Consider the following 7546-nt stretch of genomic DNA (forward strand, 5'->3'; position numbering starts at 1 on the left):
CATTTTTTGTCACATACAGCAAACATCTCCACACTATCTGCTAGCTGTCTGTCCCCTGAACACACTGTAAAAAAACGCGGTCTCTGTAGTCGCCACAAGCTCCAAAAATGGCAACAAAAACAAACTGGTGCAGCCTGGAGCACGAAACATAATAAACATGCTCCAGCCAATAACTGACATGAATGATTTTAAATGCGCGTTCGTGACTGTTTCAGGAAGCACGGAGGGAAGGGGGAGGAGGGGGAGGAGGGGAGGAGGAGGGAGAGTCTAGCTAACCTCTGTTTTGTTTGACAACACTTTGAACGTCAACAGGAAGTTACTCCACCCAGGATCGCTTAGAGCACCTTTAAAAGACATAATAATAATAATAATAATAATAATAATAATAATATTGAATGACCATAGAACAAATGCATACAATCTCAAAATAAAGATGTACTTATACAGGCTGGGGCACACAAATTAAACAAAGACCCAATACTGCTTATCAGCATAGTTTACAGTATTTCACAATTGCTAAAACACATTTCTTGAAACCATCACTCATTTTCTCAAAACATTAAACACAAATCCAATCTTCAAACTAATTTCACAAAACCTCTGACTCTTATGGCAAAATCAAACAAAGCTTTCAGATCATACACACATTAAGCAATATATAAACACTACAGATCATTCATTAGACACTACATTAAAAAATGGAAAACACAACATCCAGAACAAGAGGTTACAGAAAAAAAAGTATATTGTAACACAGTAAACACATTTTGCCATTACATAAAATGTATAGAAATCACAAGTAATGTGAATTTAAAGTATACTGTATGCACTGCAAGTACAGTATTATATTCAATATTATATAGTATTGAATGTCTGTATATACAGTACTTGCATACTGCAAACATACAGCAGTCTAAATGCAAATGACTACAAGGTCAAAGAAAACTCTAAATGAAAAGCATGATACAGTACACACACTGTTACGGTAGCTGGTGTAAAGACGAGGCAAATACGGATCTCCACAATAACAATGGGTCTTTAATGAACAATGCAAGGAAACACCAGACATACTCAATATAACATTTAGGACAGACAAGGAGTGCAGGGAGTGAGTGCATTATAAAGGGAGTGCAGATGATAGAGTCCAGGTGCAGGTGATCCGTGATGATGAGGAGCTGACGAGGGAAGTGAGTGCAGGTGAGGAGACAAGAGGATCATGGGATTAGGAGTCCGGGAGACAAGGGATCCGTGACAGTACCTGGGCGCCCTGGAGACCTCATGCCGGTGCAGGGAGAGGCATGGGTAGGAGTGGAGGTCTCCAGGGTGGGTCCATGAGCCATGGTGGGTCAGGTGCAGTGGGCAGCCACGGCGGGTCAGGTGCAGTGGGCAGCCATGGCGGGTCAGGTGCAGCGGGCAGCCACGGCGGGTCAGGTGCAGCGGGTAGCCACGGCGGGTCAGGTGCAGCGGGCTGCCACGGCGGGTCAGGTGCAGCGGGCTGCCGTGGAGGGTCAGGTGCAGCGGGCTGCCGTGGAGGGTCAGGTGCAGCGGGCTGCCGTGGTGGGTCAGGTGCCGTAGCCGAATTGCCGACGAGCCCAGGTGGCGGTGAGGATCCGGCGGGACAGGGCGATGCCGCAGGCTCGGCCGACCGAGGCGCAGGCGGGGCTCCAGAAGGCCGCAGAGGAGCCAGAGCGACAGCCGACCAAAGGGACGCAGGAGGGAGTGAGGAGGCCAACGGAGCGTGAGGGACGAAGGGACGAGGTGAACACCGAGGAGTGCAGTCCTGATGTGAGGGAAGGCCGACGAATGACTGATGCGGAACCGGGGGAGGATGGAGCCTGGCGGAACTGTTGGACTGATGGGCCACGGTGGAGATGAGGGAGGTTGGAGCCAAGGGGGAGCATCTGGACCAACGGGCCGAGGTGGAGTCCTGGGTGAGGTGGCTTGAGGTGGAGGTGCAGTGTGGACTTTAGTGGAAGGAGGTGGGAGAGGGAGGCAGGGCGGAAAAACAGTCTTAACAAAGTTCATAATTGGAGCAGCTGGCTCGGCGGCGGAGACTGGCGCTGCTTGCTCGGCGGCGGAGACTGGCGCTGCTGGTTCGGAGAGGGTTGGAGCGGCAGGCTCGGAGAGGGTTGGAGCGGTAGGCTCGGAGAAAAAGTCAAAAAGCAAAGCCGTCTCGCTAGGCGGCTCGTGTGAGACTGGAAGAGGGTTGCAATCCATTCCCTCATACACAATTAGAATTCCCGTAGGGACGGGAGCGGGCTCTGGAGAGACTGGAGCGGGCTCTGGAGAGACTGGAGCGGGATCTGGAGAGACTGGAGCTGCTTGCTCGGCGGAGACTGGAGCTGCTTGCTCGGTGGAGACTGGAGCTGCTTGCTCGGCGGAGACTGGAGCTGCTTGCTCGGCATCAGTCCAGCTCACCAAATACGAAACCTCCAAAAACTCCTCCACATACCTCTCCAACGGCCTGCCACTCTGCCGCAGATGGCAAAGTCTTTCGTCCGCCCTGAGAGGTTTTAGAGGCTCGGGAAACAGGAGAATACCCATTCCTTCAGTGTGGAAATCCAACGGTTCTGGTCTGTCCTTCTGTTACGGTAGCTGGTGTAAAGACGAGGCAAATACGGATCTCCACAATAACAATGGGTCTTTAATGAACAACGCAAGGAAACACCAGACATACTCAATATAACATTTAGGACAGACAAGGAGTGCAGGGAGTGAGTGCATTATAAAGGGAGTGCAGATGATAGAGTCCAGGTGCAGGTGATCCGTGATGATGAGGAGCTGACGAGGGAAGTGAGTACAGGTGAGGAGATAAGAGGATCATGGGATTAGGAGTCTGGGAGACAAGGGATCTGTGACACACACACACACACACACACACACACACACACACACACACACACACACACACACACACACACACACAAAAAAAGTTCACAGTCAGTGAGAGATTCATTCTGCTTCAGCATCATGTCTTCATGTTGGGTCCGGCCTAAATCAAGTCAAGTCACCTTTATTTCAATTGCAATTTATACTACACAGATACTAGTCTAGTATAGTCTAGTATAGTCAAAGGAGCTTTACAGTGATAACAGGTACATGATGATCAGTAATGCAAAGAGGGTTCATTTTGGCTGTACAGCTCTAAAAGAAAATAGTGTCATTGTTCAGCTGAAGTCAGTTCAGTGTTGATTCACTTACATTGTAAAGATCATCAATTATTATGTAAATTACTGTAATTATTTTCCTCTATAAAGCAGTTCTGCAGAAAACAGTGATGTCATCATCTAGGCTAGCTTAGTTCAGTTCTCATCCTATAATGTCAGTACTGTCAGATCAATAATATTGTTGAATATTATTGAATATTGTTGAGGACATTTTCCACATCACAGGCAATGACTACGTTTACATGGACAGCAGTAATCTAATTACTGATCTTATACTGATTAAGACAATATTATGATTAAGGTGTTTACATGAGTTGCCTTTAAAATATTCCTTTCATGTTCCCGTTTTACATGTTATATAACATAGATCGATTAAGGGCAAACGTCATTACGTCCCCACGGCACGCCGTCCGACGTTCTCTACAGAATTTCACGTATCACCACACAGTTTGTGCTATATACAGTTTTGGGTGTTTCATTTTGAATCTTACAAAAGCTTAAAGTGCAGTTAATTATTTGACATGCAATATACGTGCAAATAGATACGGAGCCCTGCACATGACATGCAAGAAAAAATAAATAAATTGTGCGCACGATTTACTAATTAAATTCCCTCGATTTATAAATGATATGCGCATGATTTATAAATTGAGGGAACAAATTAGTAAACCGTTCGCACGATTTAGCCTAGGCTACTATTTATTTTCCCTCTCATGTGAGGGCTCTGTAAATACAACGGTGGATACAAATTCTCCAGCAACAGGCCTCCTGTACTTTAATTCGGCAACTTTCATTCATGCCACCACGACAAACTCAGAGGTTCTGGATGAGAGATGAGGTGAGAGGAATTTGATTTGTGGCTTCTTGCTTGAAGCTTGCTCTCGTTTGCCGTCAAAATGGTATGTGTCCTGTAGCAAAGTGCGGCGAAAACTGCCACATGACGTTAATAGTGTGATTAAGGTGTGTACATGTCTACAATGCACTCCAATAATGCGACTAAAATAGGAATACTCCACCTGTCTTAATTCGATTTGTGTTTACTTCGAGTATGACTTTAGTCGGATTAAGGTAATAAAACATTGCTGTTTACATGGTCCTTTCTTAATCAGAGTATTGTCTTAATCGTGTTAATATCGGATTACTGCTGTCCATGTAAACGTAGTCATTGTCGTCTCTTGCCAGGCAAAGGGACAAACCTGTGCCGGATCCAGCCTTGACAGCCTTGTCTCCACACACCTTGCTCTTTCTCCTCATCATCCTCTTACACATACTCTTCCTCCTCTACTTTTCAGATTGTTTCCATCTATTGTTGGTATCATCATTCAGCACCTGTGTCACCTGTGCACTCTGAACTGACCTATATTTTATAAAGTTGATTTGATCACATCATTAGAAATAAGTGTCAATAATTTTGAGTCATTGTGTTTAAAGGATGACAACTGTGTTGTAGTTGTGTTTAACTTTTGCCACATGTATTTACCATTTTGCAACACAGTGCAGAATGTGTTTTAGTTAGTAAGAATGTGTTTAGAGTTTTGCAAAAAGAGTGGATGAGATTTGCAAACAGTGTCTTAACTACCTGAACTTGTTTAAGGTTTTGCCTACAAAGTGACTGATTCGACAAATGGGTTTAGGCCACTGAGCATTGGGTTCAGAGAATGGGGTTTAGTGTTTTAGCAATTGTGAAATACTGTAATAAAAGATTTTTATTTAATATATTGAAATTGGTTTATCAATATATCAATAAAAGGCCCACAATTATTCTACATAGTTACTGTCACGTATAGTTTTGGTTTTGTTCATGTTTTGTTTAGTGAATAAGTTACAGAATACTAAACCTTTAACAATGAACCCAACAGGTCCGCCCAGGTCCGCCAGTGCTCCACGGCCCAGATCCACCCATGCTCCAGGGCCAAGGTCTGCCTCTGCCATGCCCAGGTCCATGTCCTGTTACCCTGCATGGGCCTGGCCCACCATCCCTCCCCCAAGACCACCTCAACTCCATGCCACCATAGTGTAGAGGGGAGGATTCTGTTACATATAGTTTTTGTTTTTGTTCATTTTGGTTTTGAGTTTCCTGGTTTGCCATGTGCTCCCATCCCATGTCATATGATTCCCTTGTTTGTATAATGTGATCCTGCCATGTGTTCCCTTGTTTTCATGTGTTATGTTTTCATTGGTTCATTACCGGTATTTGTTGTTTGTGATTAGTCTTGGATATTTAAGCCCTTTGCCTTGCCTCTTTGTCTAGTATTGTCCCTGTAACCCTTGTTAGTGAGTTCATGTTTCTCATGCCATGTCAACCAAGCCAAGTCTTTGTTATGTTTTATGTTTGGATTCATGTTTGAAAGATGAAATAAACTGCACTGTAGGTTCTCAGAGTCTTGCCTACAGTGGACAGTTACAGTTACATACAGTGGGTACGTAAAGCATTCAGACCCCCTTAAATATTTCACTCTTTGTTATATTGCAGCCATTTGCTAAAATCATTTAAGTTCATTTTTTTTCCTCATTAATGTACACACAGCACCCCATATTGACAGAAAAACACAGAATTGTTGACATTGTTGCAGATTTATTAAAAAAGAAAAACTGAAATATCACATGGTCATAAGTATTCAGACCCTTTGCTGTGACACTCATATATTTAACTCAGGTGCTGTCCATTTCTTCTGATCATCCTTGAGATGGTTCTACACCTTCATTTGAGTCCAGCTGTGTTTGATTATACTGATTGGACTTGATTAGGACAGCCACACACCTGTCTATATAAGACCTTACAGCTCACAGTGCATGTCAGAGCAAATGAGAATCATGAGGTCAAAGGAACTGTCTGAAGAGCTCAGAGACAGAATTGTGGCAAGGCACAGATCTGGCCAAGGTTACAAAAAAATTTCTGCTGCACTTAAGGTTCCTAAGAGCACAGTGGCCTCCATAATCCTTAACACTCTGAGGTCTGAAAACGCGCCGGCGTTTTGCAGGGTTTTTTTCACATTGTAGCAAAACAGACTTAAAATACTCCGTCATTTTTTGTCATAGAGACATAAGTAATATATCAATTGAAACTATAGAATATCTTCTTTTATTTGTATACACTCAGAGTAAAAACACAATGTTGTGCTTTTTGTAAAATAAAGAAAACTAACATGATGCGTGATTTCTCCTCTCCCTCTGAATGAAGTCCAATCTGATAGTTCTCAGAAAATGAACTGTAACTTAGTGAATACTAATCACAGAAAAGTTAAACTTATGTCTAAAAAAACGTTAAGATGTCAGGTTTTAAATCATTTAAGTCAAATCGAAAACAAACCTTCTGTGTTTATGTAATCTGTATGAAAAGAGAGCCATGTCAGAAGTTCGTGATTCAGCTCATTATCTGCTAATGCGGCCACGCCCACGGAGCCAGCGCTATTCAGACGCAAATTCAGAGGCAATACATGCATTCATCGTCTCAATCGTGTATTTATTGTCTTGAAAAGTGTTTATCTGGATGTAAAAGTCATGGTTAGGGAGCTCTAGAAGACATGCAGTTAGTTCCTGTTTTCTTTTCTTCTACAGATGAATTTTAGATGAGTTTTTGTTTCTTTAGCGCCCTCCGGCTGCAGTATGAATTGGAAACTCCATTCATGGAATAGCCTCTTCTTCTTTTAGATGAATTTGTGGACTAAAAAATGCACAGAGAGCACCCTCCGACTTCAAGGATGAATTGAAAACACCAGCGCTCATAGTAATGACAATGAATATTAAATAAATATAACTTCTCTGTATAGAAAATTGACATAAGCATAATGAGAATCCAATATTTCTCCAAATGTGCATGCTTTTAAACTAAAAGCCTATATTCAGACTCTTTGCATCACAGAAATACATTATATTTTAAAGTATAATATAAAACCATTACTTTATATTGTAATAATATTTTTCTGTATGTTTCATATATCATGATGAGCTTGAGACATCACAGAAGGTTTTTTTCACAGCCTACCTGACTGAAATGCCTCATTAATATGCAAATCATTTCAGCTCATTACTATCCAATTCTTTTGTCTTCTCAGGTGAGAATGGCCCATTTTTCAGTGGTGATTCACGCCTCCATGCATACCGTGTTTCTTGGCAAAAAGTGTCTTACAAAAACTAAATCAATATATTGTTTTATATGAAGGAGTAGGCAGCATAATTTTTACATAATTTTGAAGCAAAAACTCTAGTCTACAACCTCCAATACCCAAAAGTCTTGTGAACACAGATTTAATATACTTATTTTGGCCTTATTTCAGTGACTTAAGTTTTTTGTTTTTTCAGTAACCACGCATAAACATTATTCCTTCAAAAACACAAACATGTACATACATGTTCCTCACATATTATTGTAGCCTAGT

Source organism: Megalobrama amblycephala, unplaced genomic scaffold, assembly GCF_018812025.1.
Source record: "Megalobrama amblycephala isolate DHTTF-2021 unplaced genomic scaffold, ASM1881202v1 scaffold524, whole genome shotgun sequence".
Classification (NCBI taxonomy): Eukaryota; Metazoa; Chordata; class Actinopteri; order Cypriniformes; family Xenocyprididae; genus Megalobrama; species Megalobrama amblycephala.